Here is a 22,157-nt window from a genome sequence, read left to right on the forward strand (position 1 = left end):
TCAACCATAGACAGCTTATCAATAAATAATGTGGCCAATAAATTGAAGGCCTAACGCAGCTATTAGGCTATGTGATAAAATGCTGATCTCCACATCAAAGACAAACAACTTTTCAGGAGAACCTGAAAACTCACAGGAGAGTGATCAGACCATGAAAGGCAGATTTCCACACAGACGTTCAGACACACAGAGGAGCACCGAGGTGGAGGGCAGTGGAGGAGCCCCAGTGTCCTTGTCAGAGACACAGGCCCCTGTCTCAGCCTCCCCAAGGCTGTCCTAGAAAGCATCAGCTCCACAGGACAGATGAGAACCAGCATCATGAGCCTCTGAGGCACCATACCACTGAGGGTGCCTATGCTGGGGGATGGCACTCATTGAGATGCCAGGAAAAGGCATTTTTTTTTGTGGAAGATTTGTTACAGGATGTTTAAGGGTAAGATAGGGGTGGTAACTGAGTGGATGGGAAGGTACAAGCATGAGATAATAAAAGAGTAAGGGGATAAAAGGGTCTAGTTGCCTGTAAACAGTGTGCTGTTTGGTGTGTTTGGCTGATCATGGTCAATGAAGCCTGTCCTGTCTTCTAATTAAAATCCATTTCTAACTATTTTCCTGGGAGAGGGACTCTCTCTTTTGTGCATTTATGGAGTACAACAGCTAGAGCTGGTCAGAGGGACCAGTGTGTCTGTTGTAGATCTATGGTACCAACAGCTGGAGCAAATGTGAGTACACAAATCAGACTGTCATCACTACCTGAGATCAAGCCACACAAGTCAGTGAGTAGGTGATGTGGCCTGGGAACCAGGAGTGTGCATGTGTCTCTTGGAGTGAGGCACCTGGGCAAGAGGAACCATACCAGAAGATTTAGTCCAACTGCCAGAGGATGCTGGGTGTTAACTGAGAGACCTGTTTATGTGTGCGTGTAAATTGTAAATTCCCTAAAAACACTGCAACTGCCTGTGTTTTTGAAGACATGCTCCTTTAAATACTATACATATTTCTGGACACATAAGAAGAGATATAATCTTCTGTCAAGCCAAATCACAAGAACATGTTTGCATATTTCTCTGGGCAGATCATCTGACTTGAATTTGGAGGCCCACATCTACTAAACTCCTTAAGAATGTGTTTAGTACAGTAACTTATAAGCGCTGGATTTAGAATGCATGAAACATTAAGGAAACTGGGTTTTGGAGTATGTCGTGGTTTAAACTAAATCTGCACAGTTCTCTCACCCTTTGTTCCCCCCCCCCCCCCCCCCCCCCCCCCCCACTTTCCCACTCTCGGAGGGATGGAGAGGAGAGCCAGAGGAATACAACTCCCACGGATTGAGGTAAAATCAGTCCAGCAATCAAGGTATAACACAAATCACCACTGCTACCACCACCAAATCAATGTTAGAGGATATAACTGGGAGAGAGAATACGATACCACCCACTGCCACGAGCCCAGCCCGGAAGAGAATGCTCACCCCTCTCCTCCCGGGCAGCTTATAGTTCCCTCTCCGAGCCCAGCATGGAGTGTTAACCCCTCCCCTCCTGGCCAGTTTCCAGTCCCCTCCCCGAGCAGGACGTGCTGTGGTATGGAATACCTCCCCGACTAGCCCAGACCAGGCGCCCTATCTCTCCCTCCTCCCTGGCAGAGCATGAGTTACTGCTGAACCCATGACAGAGTATTATAAACTGCAGGGAAAAAATAATGCAGTAAATTTATCTGATACAAGCAGAAATTTGCAATGAGGGAAAAACATCCCAGAAATCTCAATTAATTATGAGTCATGCTCTCAGTGTCAAAGATTTATCACACCCTACATGCATTGTTGGTATGAATTTGTTTTTTTATATTCCAGATGAGTATTTTAAACATCAAGATATGATCTGGAGCTCTCTAGAGTAAAATTCATGCTAAACTATTTTATAAACATTCCAGTAGACAGAATAAACTGAAACAAAGGTCAACTATATAATCTAGTTGCTAGGATAGAGTAGGGACATTAATCTTGCTCAGAAACAAAAAAAAAATCAGAATTGTTGAGTCCTTTATCTGCCAGACAGTATCCATTTTGGCTGATTATGACATTTTTATTTTATTAAAAGAAAGTAAACTCTTATTATCACTTTATTTTACACATCAACATTGTTTATAAATTCCTTTGTAACAGATGTTCAATGAGTATCTGTTACACAGAATTTCACAGTTCATATCTACAAGAATACTAGATGACAATTCTCTTCATAAATTTGCAAGCTATGGAAGCCTTCTTAGTTCTCACTAACCTAATATTTAGAGGAAATGGCATTAAATACTCTCATTATGACATATAATGAGGGAGGGAAGCTTAATTTTTCTCTTAATTAACTTAATTTCACATTTGAAAACAACTCCCACTACATAGCGCTCTTCTACTTTTAAAATATTAATTTCCAGCACATTTAGATCTCACATTAATTTTTATTCATTATTATAAATTATTTATATAAAATACACTCAGTCATGAGGCTTGACATAGTAAATGGATGCTAACCATAACAACTTTAAAGTTATTTTGGGAAGGAAGGTTGACTGATTCATGACTTATTTCTGCAGCAAGAAGCTCTCCTGTGTTTTTTTGTTAACATGACCCTCTGATGATATGATGTTATGATTTAACTCTATATAGAGTCTGTAAAACACTGAGCCCTTTCGAATGGCACTAATGGCATTAAAAGAGAAGGCAAAAAATGAAAAAGTGAGTCTTCTTATTTCCTGAAGATGGCTACAGTAAGGTTAAGGTTGATAAGAAAAGCGGTGCCATCACATATCAGTACTAAAGAGAGATATTAGTCAACACTAGATTTGATTCTATGGCTCATTGTTTTATCTACTTTCAGAATTCCATTTGTTCCTCTATGTTGTCTAAATGTCTAGGTTTCATTACGCAGAACAGCTTCTACTGCACAGCTGAAAATGAGTATTCACTGAGAGTCTGAGGAGATTTTAATTCATTCCTTATTGATACAATGCTTAACAATTCTCAATTAAAGTGAGTTACTTTCTGCAATTAATATTTTATGTTTTGCAGAATCTAGAAATAGAACCTAAGTACAACTAAACAAATATTCTTAACATTTAATTATTCAAGCTGCAACCATAACCAGTGGCATAATGTGTGCCAATTATGCACTTAGAGTATACTCATTGCAAGGTGAAAAAACAACTAATTGCTTTATTGGATAAGAAATGGCCACCTTGCCTGAAATGTTTATGTTCAAGTTTGCTTCATGTTTATGTCTGTACCTGTCACATGATACATAAGTACGAGCTCGCAGTAGCTCAACCCAAGGTAAGGAAGAGGCATTTGTATTTGCTAGTAAAGTGGTGCAGAAGGGAAATCACCCAGTACTGAGAATTTATTATTTTCTTCAAAATCACTCTCTAAGATGAAATAAAAATACATAAATTGTGGGCAATGTGTTTTCTGAATTGTGGAAGACATTTTTTGCCTGCTTCAGGCGTACAATGAACTGTCATATGTACAATGGGTTTGGACATCAATTTCAGTAGGAATGTATAGGGTGAGAATATGATATTTGATGCCTTGTAATTGAATGCATACTACCAAGATACATAGTTTTTCTGTGGTTTTCAAGAGATTTCATCTTCACGAAAGAGTAATGCTAGGAACAGATTAGCATTGGCTAATAACGTAATCATCTCAAACCACTGAGTTGGAATATGGAAAACAGGACTTCTGCAGTCTTTAGACTTCAGTTAGTGGATGAGCTAGTGCATTGAGTGATATTTTTTTTAGCAAAACCATATTGTAACACCTGTATTGGTACAAAATTTGTGACATGAATATTCAGGGAGCATCTACAGGATAATGCAGATCCTATTTGCAAATTGCGAAACAAGGAGTCAATGGCAAAAGGCAAGATGGAAAAAAAATGCAAAATAAAGTATGACTGAAGGATAGAAACAAAAGGTTTCTAGTGCTAGCAAACACTATGAAGAGTCATTGATAAAACCATAAATTCTAAATTTAAATAGATTTTTCAAAGTAGAAGCCTAATTTCATGTTCTGCATCAAAAATCAGAACTATGAAGTAAGCCACTACAATCACAACACTAATTGTGGGAATTCTACAAGGTTCACTTATAACTTTCTTCTTGTCATTAATCAACCTCCAAAAATTCTTGGATATAAAATCTTTATACTATATGTAATTACACATTATCTATTTCAATTTAATTTCTATTTCCTTTAGATTTACTTGACATTTTATGCCATAAATTTACCCTACTTTGGACAAAAGTCTGAATTTAATTTTCTTGTCATTCTTGGTTTTCTTTTCTGAACAACCTTATCAAAAGAACCAGTGTCACTGTTAAGACTTTTTTTTTTTGCTTTCTTTTGCAACAAAAGGACACTACGAAAGAAAGACTGTTTCAATACAAGCAATTTTTCATTCTGTTGCTTATTTGGAGGACAGGAAATAATTCTAACATTTTTCATGTTTAATTTGAAATTAAGCATTGTAAAAAAAAGCTGTGCATCTGCAGCTAGAGAGACAGGTGAGAATATATGAAAGAAACAGCTCTGCAAACACCAAGGTCAATGCAGAAGGTTAGGAAGAAGTGTTCCAGGTGCCAGAAAAATGGTGCCCATTCAGCCTGTGGTGCAGTCTATGGTGAGACAGGTGGTGGGTCTGCAGCACATGGAGGTCCACGGTGAAGCAGATATCCATCTGCACCCTGGGGAGGACCCCATGCTGGAGCAAGGGGTTACACCCAAAGAAGGTTGTGACCCTTGGGCAGCCCATGCTGGAGCAGGCTCCTGGTAGGACCTGAGACCATGTGGAGAGAGGAGCCCATGCTGGAGCAGGTTTGCTGGCAGGAGGTGTGACCTGACAGGAGATCCACATTGGAGTAATCTGTTCCTGAAAGGCTGCACCCTATGGAAAGGACCCACATTGGAGCAGCCTGTGAAGAACAGAAGCCTATGTGAAGGACTCACACTGGAGAAGTTTTGTGGAGGATCTCATTCTGGATCGGGGAAAGAGTGTAAGGAGGAAGCAGCAAAAAGAAAAAGTGTGATGAACTGAATGCAATCCCCACTTCTCATCCCCCTGCGCTGCTTGTGGGGGAGGAGGTAGAGAAAATGGAAGTGAAATTAAGCCCAGGAAGAAGGGCAAGGGAGAAGGTGTTTGTAAGGTTTTGTTTTATTTCTCATTATTCTACTCTGATTTAATTTGTAATAAATTAAATTATAGAATCATGGAATCACAGAATGGCTGGCCTCAACAGGGATGCCTGGAGATCATCTAGTTTATATCCCCTGCTAAAGAAGGTTCACCTAAAGCAGGTTGCACAGGCTCAAGTGCAAGTGGGTTTTTAATATCTCCAGTGCTCTATACTCTTAAAGCAAAGAATTTCTTAATTATATTCACATGGGACTCCCTTTGTTTCAGTTTGTGTCTGTAGCTCCTTATCCTGTCACTGGGCACCACTGAAGAGTCTGCCCCCCTCCTCTAGATGCTTGCCCTTAAGTTGTCTGTATGCATTAATAGAATCATAGAATCAACTAGGTTGGAAATAACCTTCAAGATCAGCAAGTCCAACCTTTACACCATGGCTGACAAATCTGCCACTAAGCCATGTCACTGAGGGCCTCATGTACATATTTTTTGAACACTTAACAATGATTCTACCAATTCCACCACTTCCTTGGGAAGCCTTTTCCGACACCTGATCCCTTTCAGTCATCTCTTCTCCAGGTTAAAAAGGCACAGCTCTCTCAGCAGTTCCTAATAAGAGAGGTGCTCCAGTTCCCTAATCAACTTTGTAGCCCTCCTCTGGAACCTCACCAATATTTCCTTATCTTTCTTCAACTGTAGAGATCAGAAATGAACACAGCATTCCAGATGAAGTGCAGAATAAAGGGGGAGGATTACCACCCTTGACCTACTGACCACACTCTTCCTAATGCACCCCAGGATATTTGTTGGCCACCTTAGCCACAAGGGCATGTTGCTGGCTCATGGTTAACTTGTTATCCACCAGGACCCCCAGGTCTTTCTCTGCAGAGCTGCTTTCTAGCAGGTCAACAGCTAACCTGTACTGGTGCATGGGATTGTTCCTCCTGACATGCAGGATCCTACACTTGCCTTCGTTGAACTTCATTATGTTCACTCTCTCTAGCTTACCCAGGTCTTAGTGAGTTGCAGACAGAAAGAGAGAGACAAGCAGTTAAACAATATATGTTTCTGATCTCACATCATTTTGGGGCATTGTAGGGTATAAACATCTTTTAACACCTTAAATAATTGTTTACTAAAGCAAAGAGTACCAAAATCAACAAGAAGAGACTTTTTTTTTAATATTTTCTAAATAGCTCAGAGGAAATGAGATTATGAAGTGATGATATCTATGTCACTAATTATAATGGAAATAATTAAAATCAACACACTTAGAAAAGTTAGCTTTAGTCCTACTTAAAAAAAAAAAAAAAACAAACAGCTTATGCTTGGATCAGAGAACAGAGAACTCAGTTTTTATAAAGTAATGAAGAAACTACAGCAGCAGCCTATTTAGGTGAAAATGTTTCAGCAGTCACGGGTCATCAGCCTGAACACAGAGAACCCAGGAATACCTATAATACTTGCCACTTTTTCTTATTTCCTAATAGCTATTTTTCTAGACAAATGAATAAATGTGAGAGCAGATGGACTTAAATGACTTCCAATTTAGAACTGGATAAAGATTACTCGACCTTTTCATCAATCAAACCTGAAAATTTCCTTCAGCTCTATTTAACCTGAAGTAATTTTTCACCTGTCTCTAAAGAGATTGTGTTTCATATTCTTCCAAAATATAGCTTGTTCATTCATAAACAGCTGTTTCCAGTTCTGAATGTTATCATTCCGTTCTATTGAAACAGTAGCATTTGGCACAGAGTCAGTTCAATGGATGTTTAAAACTGTGCAGATGCCGCGCTGATGGAAGCGTTCAAGGAGTCACAGGTAATGGCGGTAGATAACCCATGATTCAGACCCATATAAAAGAGCAGACAGTACAATGGCTCTGTAGACACTAATCTTTGTACCTTTCAGGTGTTTATTGCACCAGACCCTTTTATGGAGTTTTCTGAAGGCTCTATATGCCTTTGCTGTTCTGTTATCTATCTCTTTTTCGATCGTGGCATCCAAGGAAATAATGCTTCCCAGATAGCTGAACTGCTGAACTAACTTAAGCTCTGACTCTCCAACGGTAATGCGGGTAGGATGGTAATGTCCTTGTGGTGCAGGTTGGTAGAGAACTACTGCTTTCTTCAAGCTTTCTTTGACTTCCAGCCCAAAAACCTCAGCCATGTCCACAAAGCAAGATGTTAAGTGCTGCAGAGCTGCTTCTGTGCGGACAACAAGGGCAGCACTGTCAGCAGAAAGCAGCTCATGGACAAGATGATTTAAGGTCTTAGTGTGGGCCTTCAGTCACCTTAGATTGAATAAGCTCCCATCAGTACAATATCGAATATAAATGCCATTTTGTTTATCAGGGTCTACCATAGCCCTTTGGAGCATCATGCTGAAGCAGATTGTGAATAAAGTTGGTGCAAGAACACAACCTCATTTCACACCATCGGTTATTGGGTAGGGCTCAGAGAGTGCATCACCATATCTGACTTGGCCTTGCTGATTCTCATGTAACAGAATAATCATTTTGAGGAACTTGGGGGGACAACCTAATTGTTGCAAGATCAGCCAAGGCCTTCTCTACTCACAGTGTCAAAAGCTTTGGTGAGGTCAACAAAAGTTACATAGAGCCCCTTATTCTTTTCTCTACACTTCTGTTGCAGTTGTCTGAGAATAAATACCATGTCTGTGGTACTTCTATTAGCTCTGAAACCACATTGACTTTCAGGTAGAAGTTCTTCTGTGATAGCAGGTACAAATCTGGTCAATAGTATTCTTGCAAGGATTTTTCCAGCAATGGAGAGCAGATTTATACCTTGGTAGCTTGAGCAGTCTGACTTTACATGATTTTTCTTATACAGAGTGATGATGATTGCCTCACAAAAATCTGATGGTAGTTTACCTTGCTCCCAACCACGCACAACTAGCTCGTGAAATTTATCTTTAAGTGCTTGGCCTCCATGCTTCCAGATTTTGGGTGGGATTCTGTCGACCCCAGCTGCCTTGCCAGTTTTCACTCTCTTTATAGCCTTATGTGCCTCATGTGCCTTATGTTTCCCAGTGGCACATAATTATGTCTATACATGACAATGCTGACCTACATAGTTACATCCAGGAAGATCTCTAATTTTAGTGTTCAAAGTGTGATATTTTTAATATGATAATCTAGAATTTGAAATGCATACAAAACTTTCTAAAGAAATTGGCATTTGTTTTTATTCTATAAAATATGTATTTATTCTATGAAATCAGCAAGATATGTGTTGCTTTGTCATCCTGTGAAATACGAATTCACTCCTCTAAACAAGATAACGAGGTTTTATTGAGGGACAAAGTCAATAAAGCAAAAGCAAACATCACTGGGTGCATGACCGTAGCCAGAGGCGCAAGCAATTAGTATTTGTTACAGGTTTATATACTTTCACAATTCCATTAATCACATGCATATTCATAATTCCTCGGTATAGGCGGGGAATATTATAACTAAGTCCAATGATTTATTACCGTAAGTCTCCTCCTCTTGGCGTCTTCACACTGCTCTTCAACAATTGCGGGCAGGGGTCTTGAGGATGAAGTAGGCAGTCTTCCTCACAGTGTACTTTTCACCTTTGTCACAGTTGAATGCCACAGTAATCACACAACTAGCTAAAACCGGACATATCTGTAATTATTCTGATAACTAGCAAAGATTTAAAACAGTGTGACCTTCCTGCAAAATTTATAGCAGGATGGGCAGAAAAGGAGTATCCCAAGCTAGCAGATGTTTGGGAGGCTCTGTCTCTAAACTAACTAATAGGTAGAAGGACAGTGTGAAATAACTCATTCATGTTTAGTGGGGTCACTAAATCTTGTTATCTCACCACAGACTTGCAACACAAACACTGTTCTTTAAAACTAAAGATACTTTAGAGGACTAGTGTGAAACAATTAACTCACATTTAGTGGGGCCACTAAATTCCACAGGCTAACAACATAAACATTGTTCACTTTCTACAACCTAAGTTAAGCTAAAAAGTACTTTATATTTTACAGGCACTAGCTTTTCTTATACCAAGCATGCAACTCCCCCCCCCCCCTTCTCTTTACAGATTCTTCTACTATACAACTCCGTTTTACTCATCTTGTGTCTTTATCAAGCTTTGTTTTTGTTACTATAACCTTGTATAGTTTTATCCACATAACCACACCCATGATTTGCAAAAGCCAATACATTTATGTGTATATCACAATCCTGACAAATATGGGGTTTGGTATTTATAACACTGCTTAATTGCAAGTTACAAAAATGTCTCACAGGTATCAGGCAAAGTAAAATTACAAGGACAAGCCAAATTTCACTTACTTTTTAAAGACCTCCACAGATGGTGGTCTCTGAAATCAAAGCCCATGCTGTCTTTCACGAAAATTAATGCTAGCAAGATTTGAAAAACAGAAGGGGACTGTAATATTTTTTACAAGTATCAACGATTTCCCTATTTTGTCTAAAAATATTCCAGGCCTGTATTAACAATCTGCTTTCATATTTTTAAAATAAAATCACAGTAAAACAAAGCTTTGCATTGGTACCCCAGCTGAGTATCATAAGCCATGCTTATAAGAGGAAACCTGGTCTCCAGTGATATATCAAAACAAAGTATCAACAAACACCACAACCTCTTCTACCAGACACCCTGGATAGCAACCTGGACAGCAACCTGGACATGCAAGATGGAGGAGAAGAGCAGTATCCTACAATAGCACATATGTTCCATAGAGTAAACTCAGCAAACACATCCCCTTGATTGCAATAGAAGATAACAGAGGATCTAGTCTAATGTGCTTCTTTTCATTGCATTTCAGCTACTTTTCTGCCTCTTAGGTGGCAGGTTTAAAATGGATTTGAAGTTCTTGTTCATTTGTTTTCCCAACAGATATCAAACCTCCATGATGGTAACACATTTTTATACCATTTGAAGAACAGACTCTTTATTTTCTAGTATGTGTATGTTCTATAAACAGGAACAATTCCTGGGGAGTCTGTGATTCCTGTTGGAGAATGAGAGATTTTATTGCAAAACCTTTTTAAAAACTGAACACATTGACAGCTAACAATACTGTAGTTTATTGTAAGACATTGTGTAAGATAATGAAACAAGGAATTAAGGAAGATGTTTCAGTAAACTTCAGAAAGTTTAAAAATATATAAGCTTACAATATTTTCATATAGCATTACAGCAATTATAAAAATGTGTTCCATTTCAAGACAAATAGAGGAAAAACATCCCCATCAATTTTAAGGAAATCTTATTATATTCTACGGTATTTAGGCTTTCTGTGAAAATGCAGTCTGCCCATTGTATAGCCATATATGTAGATATAAAATTTGAATAACTGTTATGGCTGCTAAGTTATAGCATCCAATGTCAGCGTTTATAATAACTTGCATAACAGGAACAGCAGAATGAAATATCTTCTAATTTCTATCTTTTTATTAGAAATCATATCTTACTTACATAGTGTCTGTTACAGGGGGAACTCTGATCTACTGGGTTGCAAATTCAGATAAGAGGGGTTGATATTCTCTTCTCCCATATGGGTTTCTGCAGCCTTGCTCTCCGGTTATCAAGTCAAACTGTTTTTTTTTTTCCTGGGTGGCAACTTACACATTAGTAATCTCTGGATCCCGTTAAAAGAATGCTTCCTGTCTCCTTCCAATTCGTAGTATTGCTGCTTGCTGACCCCTCCTCACCCTAAAGGCCATGATAATTGCTGCAAGGCAGAACGCAAACCCTTTTCCTTCTGGAGAAAGTTTTGCCGGAGTGCTGCAGCCAAGAAAAGTCCAAGAGGCAGCCTCTGCCTTTGCTGCTCCACCCTTCCTTTTTCACCAGTGTGTAGCACTTACAGAAACAACAGTGTAAGTAAAAATAAACAAAAAATATTCTGTAAGATCTCAAAGATCCATTAAACTGGATTTCAGACCATGGTCTTAAAATAAGACCTTTCTATAATTACAGTGATGATCGTAATGGAGTGGAGATGCACTGACTTGGAGAGACAGTTATCAAGAGGAGGATTCCAGGAGATATTGTTATATATATTTCTGATGCACTTGTTGGAGTTGTTTGTTTTTTTTTTTTTCTTGTTCTGTGTCGTTAATAAGTTCTCCTTCAAACCTCTGAAGTTCAGGGACATCCTAGCACCTTTCATCTGGAATCTGAGAAAGAAAATAGTAAGCTATTTGAAATATCTAAATTGTTTTGTATTACTCCACCTCTGAAATGATCTGAAGAACTACAAGTAATACTGAAATTGTAAACTAAGCTTTCTGCTTTGTGCATACTTATTCTTTTAACTTTTTTTGTATACATACAATTTTAACTAGTCTCTCTTCATACTTCATAGGAAAAATATTTTATGGAAGGAATTCAGAATTAGAATGTGTAAGTAGAAATAACTTGTTATCCCTTTTGGGCAATTTCTACATTTCTTGGACATCCTAGTGGGTCATTTTCTCCACAAGACATTATTATTTGTGGTACATTCTTAACTTGGGAGATAGTGGACTAAATTATTTTAGTCTATCTATTTTAGATATAAAATACAGGAAATACAGAGTTTTGCACAAGGTATTTCTCATCTTTGTACTTGAATGTAAATCAGCTAGAATTAAACTTGGCTAGGGATGTGAAAGGTAACAGGAAGGGATTCTGTCGTTGCATTGCAAATAAAAGACAGAGTAGGGTCAACGTAGGCCCTCTCCAGAAGCTATCGGGAGAACTGGCTACACAGGATTTGAAGAAGGCTGAAGTTCTCAATGACTTCTTTGCCTCAGTCTTCACTGGCAAAGGCTCTGACCGCACCACCCAAGTCTTGGAAGGCAGATGCAGGGACTCTGAGAATGAAGACCGTGGTCCAACTGTAGGAGAGGTTTTGGTTCGAGACCATCTTATGAACCTGAGCGTACACAAGTCCAGGGGACCTGATGAAATCCATTTGCGGGTCCTGAAGGAGCTGGCGAATGAATTTGCTAAGCCACTGACCATCATATCTGAAAAATCATGGCAGTCAGGTGAAGTTCCCGACGACTGGAAAAAGGGAAATATAACCCCCATTTTCAAGAAGGGGTAAATGGATGACCCAGGGAACTACAGACTAGTTAGTCTCACCTCTGTGCCTGGCAAAATCTTGGACCAGATTCTCTTGGAAGGCATGCCAGGGCACATGAAAAACAACAAGGTGCTTGGTGACAGTCAGCAGGGCTTCACTAAGAGGAAATCCTGCCTGACCAATTTGGTGGCCTTCTATGATGGGGCTATGGAACTGATGAACAGGGGTAGAGTAGCAGACATCACCTACCTGGACTTCTGCAAAGGGTTTGACACTGTCCTGTAGATGCAGGAGTCACGGACAACGCGGAGACGATCAATGGGGTCAAGAAATTGCCAAAGTTTATTAGATACAGTGCTCTTCTTATACCCTTACACCCTTATGTAACAGCCTTGAATACTGAGCTCTAATTGGTTAGTCTAGAGGTTACTATCATTTACAGAGCTAATGTTTACAACTTGTTATAATTGTGATTAAATACCTTATTCTAAAAATACAGTGGGAAACTACAACCTTGACAGAGATCATTCTCTGCACGTTTTCAGTGGAAAATTACGGAAGCCTAACAGAACAATTGACCTTGCTTATGCCTGCCGAAAATCTTCTCACTCTACAGTAATAAGGCTCAGGGTATCGGGATCGCTCACTACATGGCCTTGGCTCCTTAAGAACTCCCACACTGTCCCACACAACATCCTTGTCTCTAAATTGGAGAGACATCAGTTTGACAGATGGACCACTCGGTGGATAAAGAACTGGCTGGATGGCTGCAAACAAAGAGTTGTGGTCAATGGCTCAATGTCCAGCTGGAGACCAGTAACGAGTTGTGTCCCTCAGGGATTGGTGTTGGGATAGGTCTTCTTCAATATCTTGTGCCATGGACAGTGGGATTGAGTGCGCCCTCACCAAGCTGTGTGGTTCGGTTTATACGCTGGGGGGAAGGAATGCCATCCAGAGGGACCTTGACATGCTTGTGAGATGGGCTGATATCAACCTGATATACAACCTGTTGGTTTCCTCAACATAAAAATGAGATAGAACTGTTGGAACAAGTCCAGAAGAGGGCCATGAGGAAGATCAGGTGACTGGAGCACATCCTGTATGAAGATAGGCTGAGAAAGTTGGGGCTGTTCAGCCTGAAGAAGAGAAGATTTCGTGAAGACCTCATAGCTGCCTTCCATTATCTGAAGTGGGGCTATAGGTATGCTGGGGATGGACTCTTCATTAAGGATTGTAGCGATGGTACAAAAGGTAATGGGTTACAGCTTAAACAGGGAACTTTATATTGGATATAAGGAAGAAATTCTTTACTGTAAGTGTGGTGAGGTACTGGAATGGGTTGCCCAAGGAAGCTGTGAATGTTCCATTCCTGGAGCTGTTTAAGGCCAGGTTGAAGAGAGCCTTGGGTGACATGGTTTAGTGTGATGTGTCCCTGGCCATGGCAGGGGCGTTGGAACTAGATGATCTTAAGGTCCTTTCCAACACTAAGTATTCTATGATTCTGTCATTCTATGTGTTCAATATTGGTGTTACACACTTACGTACAAAAAGTTTCAGAGGTATACATAGGGATAGAATTACTTTTCATTGAAGAAAATGCAGGAAATTTACCAATATTTTAGTCTTTCTAATTTAAAACCAGTGACAAGTGGAAGGTAAGATGCATTTATAGAAGACTTCAGCTACATTCCTCTGAAGAAGAAGCTTGGTTTTGCTTCTCTGACAGCATTTAAAGATCAAGATAAGTATATATTGAAGAAAAATTATACATATTCATTCCTTTAAATAAACAGAATGACCTATTCCTGAAATTTGGAGTAATCTCTTTTTCCTTAAATACTTACTGCAAGGTTTTCATCATATGACTGACTTAGCAGTGGAAATAGAAGTGTGATTACTGGACAATTATTTATGATAGCTCAGCTTAAAATCTAAAACCAAAATGCTAAAATAACCTGCTAAAAGGTTAGTTTTAGGGGAAGCAAGTCACATGAGATCATGTGCTAGGATCATATAAGCCTAGTTCTGCAAAATTAATTCTACAAACTTGCATGTTTTAGGCAGTGGAAAAAAAAACTTTATGTTCCATATGTTAATGGTTAGATCTGGCAGTATACTGTGGTTTAAAAAAAATATTATAGTTTTCATGTGTGAGGAAAAAAATTAGATGGTTTGTAAGGTCAAGGCTAATGCGGAAGAAGAAATAACCAAAGCGCAGCTGGCAACTAAGCAGGAAAATATGTTTCAGCCACACGTCAAAACAAATTGCCAAAAATGAACATAATTTCAATAAAGATAAAAAAATCTTGAATTATATACCCTACAAAATACTTATGTCTGATTAAATACCTAACAGTGAGAATAAAAACTCACCATAAAATATCACAGCTGCACACTAATGAACACATTCCAAAGTGATGGCAAATGCACTCCAGGGAATCCTAGCATCTCAAGCTACTTTAAAAATAAGTAAATAAATAATGAAAAGACAAGTAACTGGGAATTTCTCTTTATAGAGAATAAGGGAATATGTAATGAGAACTCAAAGACAGGCTAGTGCTAAAAATAGCACAATATTGTTTACACAAATCAGTTCTAGTGATTAAAATACAGATGAAATGAATAGACCTCCTATTGTTTTTTTGCATCCAAACATCCCCCACTCTCCCCCCCCCCAAAAAAAAACAACAAAACAAAAACAAAGGGAAATAAAAGAAAACAAACCACCAGCAACAAAAAACTACAAGAAGAAGAAAACAAATCTCTGGGAAAATTTTATCCCTCGAGGAATCTCAAACCATGATGTGGTAAATGCTATGTCTTGCTGTTAAACTTTAAACTCATGAGAAGAGAAACATTGATATACTTGTATTTATATCTAGGGGGAAAAAAATCAGATCCATTCTCCGTAAGTACAGGAAATCCATAAATGATAAGTATATTTTGTAACATTTCCCATATTTGACTCAGAAAAAGCATTTGTCTCCAATATAGTCAATAAAGTCTGTGCAAGAAAATATACAATATCATCTGTAAATTACTGATACAACAGTAGGAAACAAATTACTGACTAGTGAAGAACACAATACCATACTGTTGAATTACTTTATGTAGTATTTTTAACAACTGTGTTTCTGAAGCAATCACATCAAACTGCTACCACATATAGTCAGTAAAACCATTAATATATGTCCTACTACAGAAGCAACTTTTTGCAAAGACAATAAGAGAAATGACAAAATCCCTTCCAATACAAAAGATGTCATTCTATCAAGAATTACAAAAATGAATATTTATGTATTGTTAAGTTGATTGAATGCATGTTTAAATTGGTGATTATCTGGATGTAGGTGCAGCATTTTTTCTGTCCCTAATCTGCCTTTTTTTTTTTTGCATGTTGTAGAAAAGCTGTGAAGTTTCTCATTTAATTTTGTAATGAAGAGTTAGATTGTTAACCTTGGTTTTTAAAAGAAACCTGAAAAAAGTTAGCCAACAGTAAAAACATAACCAAAATATGTTGGTTATTTATCTTCATTTATACTGGGTTTGATTTGTTAATTCTTGAACAGTTTTTTCATGAAAAAATATATTCTGCTCTCAGAGAAGAGTGAAAATATAATTAAAAGTAGAGAAAACCCTTCTCAAATCAAGAAAAAGTGCTTTAGATATCTGAGGGTCAATACTGAACTGTGATGAGAAAGTCCGGTTTCCTTTATTTTTTTCAAAAAAAGGTTTTCCTAGTAAGACAATATAAAGATAAAAGTTAAAATATTTCCTGTATGTTCTAGATTTAGTTTGGTCAGGTGTGGTTGAAATACCAGGATAGCAGTGAAATGGAAACAAAAGACACTCTTAAGAAAGGGAGAAAAAAACCCAAACAAACCAACATACAAGAAAGGAGATATTTGTGCCTGGTGTGTAATCCACAGTATCAGAGAAAAGATACTAAAATCCATTAAACCCATGATACTGCTTTTTTGTTGGTTTGTTGTTGTGTTTGTTTGGTTTGTTTTTTTTTTTCTTTTTTTCCTGCAAGAAGCTTTTCTGCTTCTGAAGCCAACTGTTGCAACAATTGAGGGACAGCTTTCTATCTTGAGAAATATTCTTTAAGTGGCTTCAACAAAATTACATTGACACTTTCCCTGCTTCAGTTTTGGGTCCCTCCCACAAGAGACAGTCCTCCATGAACTTCTACAATGTGAGTCTTTCACATGGGCTACACTTTACAAACTGCTCCAGAGTGGGTCCTTTCCATGGTGTGCAGCCCTTCAGAATTAGACTGCTCCAATGCGAGTCTCCTGGGGGGTCACACTTCCTGCCAGCAAACCTGCTCCAGCATGGGCTCCTCTCTCCACATAGTCACAGGTCCTGTTAGGAGTCTGCTTCAGGCATCGGCTGTCCAAAGGGTCACAGCCTTCTTTGGGTGCCCCCACCTGCTCCAGCATGGGGTCCTCCTGAGACTGCAAGCAGATATCTGCTCCACTGTGGGTCCCCATTGGCTGCAGTGGCATAGCCTGGTTCACAATGATCTGCATGGAAATCATTGCTCTGGCACCTTGAGCATCTCCTCCTCTCCTTGCACTGGCCTTGGTTTCTGCAGTATGTTTCACATGTTCTCTTGTGCGACCCCAGTTGGAGTATTGTGTGCAGTTCTGGTGTCCTCAACATAAAAAGGACATGGAACTGTTGGAACAAGTCCAGAGGAGGGCCACGAGGATGATCAGGGGACTGGAGCACCTCCCATATGAAGACAGGCTGAGAAAGTTGGGGCTGTTCAGCCTGGAGAAGAGAAGGCTGTGTGGAGACCTCATAGCAGCCTTCCAGTATTTGAAGCGGGCCTACAGGAATGCTGGTGAGGGACTATTCATTAGGGAGTGTAGTGATAGGACAAGGGGTAATGGGTTGAAACTTAAACAGCAGAGGTTTAGACTGGATATAAGGAAGAAATTATTTCCTGTGAGGGTGGTGAGGTACTGGAATGGGTTGCCCAGGGAGGTGGTGAATGCTCCATCCCTGGCAGTGTTCAAGACCAGGTTGGATGAAGCCTTGGGTGATATGGCTTAGTGTGAGGTGCCCCTGCCCATGGCAGGGGTGTTGTAACTAGATGATCTTGAGGTCCTTTCCAACCCTAACTATTCTATGATTCTATGATTCTATGATTCTCACTCCTCTCTCCACTGCAGATGTGTAGAGGTGCTATCACTGTCACTGGATGGCTTGGCTTTGGCAGTGGTGGATCCATCTTGGAGCTGGCTGGCATTGATTCTATAGGACATGGGGGAATTTTCTAGGAGTTTCATACAGAAGCCGCCTTTGCAGCAGCCCTCCCTGCTACTATATAATCTTGCCATGCAAACCCAAATGCAAATTTTCAACCATTTTCCCATCTTCTCACTTTTATAATTTTTAAGTGCCTCATTAGATCTTTAAATATTAGGAATACACTCATATGATCATAAATATGTCAGCTAGAAATATCCTATAGTTCACTGGCATAGAATTTTCCTATTTTTTCATGTAACAGAATGCTGATGGGAAGGTGATTTTCATAGATACCAAGACTCTCTGCCTCTCTTATTGGTAGTGAGGCATGCTAAGAAGACCTGAAGAGTTGAAATTTAAAAATCAATGAGAAAAGAGGAAACATGTTACCAGCAGTATCAATTCAAACACAAGGAATGCTTAACTATAGAAGTTTCTTTCAGTTTCTATCACTGTTTCTACTGATGTTTTGAAAGTACATGGTTAGCCAAAGGGGAAAATTCAAGGTGTATCACAATGTAAACTATGTTCCGTATATTCTTTGAGCTGTCAGACACAGGAATAAATAAAATGGAAGAGAGGAGAAAAAAAAATGCTCTTTTTTGTACTTGCTGGCTTGCTGGCAGCTGTGATATTAGACATCATAAAGGCTTTGTATTAGATACTATGTACATAATATGTACTGGAGTTCATTAATATTAATAGAAACAAATTGAATTTAATATTGCAAGTGTCATTTTACTCTGTTTTGTTAATACGTGACAAATTATTTCAAATATCAGATCACTAAAGTCATGGAAACTCAAAAGTGGTTTTATAGCTACATTCTAAGACAATCCTTTATGTTATATTTGCCCAGTTTCACTTACTTGCAATGCATCAATAAATCAAAGCAACTGTTTGGCTTAAAGGAAGATATTTTTGGTAAACAAGAAGAAAAAAAAAACAACAAACAAACTTAGAGCCAATGTCCAGTGTTGTGCTAGAAATAAGAAATCTCTCTTCTTGGCAAAGCTAGACTTATGTTGTTCATTGCTTAGAATCTAAACGATTTGTCTATATTTTCTAATATTTAGGATGGCAGGGGGCTGGAACTAGATGATCTTAAGGTCCTTTCTCACCTGAACTGTTCTATGATACCGTGATTCTATGATTCTGTATCACTTGGATGTAGTTAGGCTGACCACTTGTATAGGGGTGAAAGCTTGCCTACATAAAACAACTTCCACTTTGGCTGTGGCTAAATTTGTCTTACCACATTTCTGCAGAAAATAAAGAAGCTTTTGGCTGATTTTATCAGACCAGGTCCCAGTTTTTGGGACACAAGTGTCTCTAAAGTATACATAGGAACAAGCAATGAGACAAGAGGAACAAATGTATTCTCTGGGATAAATGTGTTGTGTAATAGATTCTGCAATGCTTTTCTTCCTACGGCACAGATCAGAGAAATGGACGACAATTTTTTTCATTTTTTTATTTCCTTTTTAACGGAGTTTTATACCACAAGAAGCTAGAACTGGCAGTGGACAGTTGCCCCAATACCCAATTTCATTTCACCCATTTGAAGTCACAAAGATGTCTCTGGGTATCTGAGACTAGTGTAAACATTTACATAGACACAGCCAGTTAGACCTTGTAATTTCCCTCAGAGCTTTTCATTATAGCCTCTTCCTTACTTGTGAGTGACTCACTCAAGATGACCTTGTGCAGCCTAGTTAACTGCCAAGTTTGCCGATGACACCAAGCTGTGTGGTTCGGTTGATACACTGGAGGGAAGGAATGCCATTCAGAGGGACCTTGACACACTTGTGAGGTGGGCTGATGCCAACCTCATGAAGTTTAACCATGCCAAGTGCAAGGTCCTACACCTGGGTCGGAGTATTCCCAGGCACAGCTACAGGTTGGGCAAAAAGGAAATTCAGAGCAGCCTTGTGGAGAAGGACTTGGGGGTGTTGGTCAATGAGAAAATGAATATGAGCCTGCAGTGTGTGCTTGCAGTCCAGAACGCCAACTGTATTCTGGGCTGCATCAAAAGAAGTGTGACCAGCAGGTCGAAGGAAGTGATGCTGCCCCTCTACTCTGCTCTTGTGATACCTCACTGGGAGTATTGTGTGCAGTTCTGGTGTCCTCAACATAAAAAGGACATGGAACTGTTAGAACAAGTCCAGAGGAGGGCCACGAGGATGATCAGGGGACTGGAGCACCTCCCATTTGAAGACAGGCTGAGAAAGTTTGGGCTGTTCAGCCTGGAGAAGAGAAGGCTGTGTGGAGACCTCATAGCAGCCTTCCAGTATTTGAAGCGGGCCTACAGGAATGCTGGTGAGGGACTATTCATTAGGGAGTGTAGTGATAGGACAAGGGGTAACAGGCTGAAACTTAAATCAGAAGAGGTTTAGACTGGATATAAGGAAGAAATTCTTTCCTGTGAGGGTGGTGAGGTACTGGAATGGGTTGCCCAGGGAGGTGGTGAATGCTCCATCCCTGGCTGTGTTCAAGACCAGGTTGGATGAAGCCTTGGGTGATATGGTTTAGTGTGAGGTGTCCCTGCCCATGGCAGGGGTGTTGGAAATAGATGATCCTGAGGTCCTTTCCAATCCTAACTATTCTATGATTCTATGATCTTTTCAAATACAGAATGCAGGAAAATAAGTTAACCCTGTTTTCCTGCCAAATTGGATCAATTTATTGAAAAAGGAGAAATGTCACATGATAGGAGCTATTATGCCATGTTGAGCTGTTAGATATTCTGATAAGATGTCCAGAAGTTATACTGCATCAAGGCAAAGAATGTATTTTCTGTTCTCTTCATGTAAAAGGAACGAGTCTCTACCATGCAAGACTGATAGAAAAGTCTTGCATGGGGAGTTCTTCCAGTATGAGAGGAAATGGTCTCAATTTATACCAGTGGAGTTTTATATCAGATATTAGGAAAAAAATTCTCCACAAAAGGATTGTCAAGCACTGGAACAGGCTTCCCAAGGAAGTGGTGTAGTCACCATCCCTGGAGGTACTTAAAAGTAATGTAAATGCAGCACTAGGGTCACAGTCTAGTGGTGGACTTGGTAGTGTTAGGTTAACAGCTGGACTCAATTCTCTTAACAGTCTCTTCCAACCTATCTGATTCTATGATCTTGTCTGGAAGTAAGATTTATTTGCATAATAACACTGATAATATTAATTTTCCAGAGCTCTCTTACAAAGCTTGACAGCACCTGCTGTAGTGTAGGTCTTCTAGAGACATGCGTTGTCAATCCGGTCACGGTGCTACAATAAAGGCCTTCTGACAGAAACAGATAACCATGGTCCACTGAAGCCAAAAAAGAGATGTCTTCAGACAATGAGAGTTACACCATCAGACTATCTTCAGTACATGTCATGAAAAGAATGAAACAAAGCCATTTAATAAGTCACATAGGCTCACTGTTATCAATGATCATAACAATACATTTGAATTAAATGTGTAACTTTTTTAAACAAATCTGCTTGATGAAATAGTAATTTCTTGGATTGAACAATGCAGAAAAGATAGGAAATAAAACCAACTCTTTATATTATCATTGGTCAAATTATTATCTGAATTTTTGATGGCATACAATCTTTTAAGGACAATTTAAACTCACCAATTTTTACTTTATTCAGCTTAATTCCACACACATCATATGAGAGATGCTCCAGTCCCTCAATCGCCTTAACAGTAATTTGCTGAACTCTACCCTGTACGTTCATATTTCTCTTGTACAGAGTAGCCAAGAACTGGTGCTGTGGTTTAAGCCTGAAGCCATAAAGATATAAACAGCAAAGACTTTTTTTAAAGTTTGCTCTATTTCTAACAAAGTTTATGAAAAAAGATCAGATCACATCAACATTCTTTGAATCAAAGCAGCTGAGATTAACTGAGTATATTTTATTTTCCTTAATACTTCAATTTATTTTGAGAAATTCAGAACTTAATTGTAAATTTTTAAAAGAGCTAAATAGAACTAAAAACAGAGACAGAGTGAGAATATAAGGACTGTTTAAATAATTACATCTGATTACATTAAAGAGTAGGAAGTGTTCGTTAACTAACTGCACAATTTTTAAAACTTCAAAAACTTTTACCACTCATGTTGAAAGCAAAATGCCGTAAGTAAATCAAAGTGTCATGTACACAGCCTTGGAGAGATCAAATTAAAGTTTCTACTCTAAAGAATATGTCATTATTGACAGACACTGTAAGAAGCAGGAGGAAATGAGTGACCCTATTGACAGAATAGTTGGCATGGTAAAGGTGATAAGGTATGAAACAGTAGCTTGAGTGTTAAAATCGATTTTTGACCCTGTGTCACAAATACTGCAGGTGATCCCTGAGCACTGGGTTGCTGGCTAAATTAGTTACTTGAGGGAAATTGTATTATAAAGGCAAAGCCTCTCTGATGGAGAAGCTCCCATGAAATTTAACATTTTGATAATGCAGTATATTCTATTAAATAACATTTTATTTGAAAAGTTTCCAAATTTTTGCTTAAAATTAACCCAGGAGCTTTACTTTTTTTTTTTGTTCCAGAAAAACAAAACAAAACCCAAACTAACACAACAAAACATGAGGATTGTTTGAATTCCAGTACTCTTCTCTTACATGGTTACACTTGAAAGCAAGTT

This window comes from Melopsittacus undulatus, chromosome 1 (assembly GCF_012275295.1).
Source record: "Melopsittacus undulatus isolate bMelUnd1 chromosome 1, bMelUnd1.mat.Z, whole genome shotgun sequence".
Classification (NCBI taxonomy): Eukaryota; Metazoa; Chordata; class Aves; order Psittaciformes; family Psittaculidae; genus Melopsittacus; species Melopsittacus undulatus.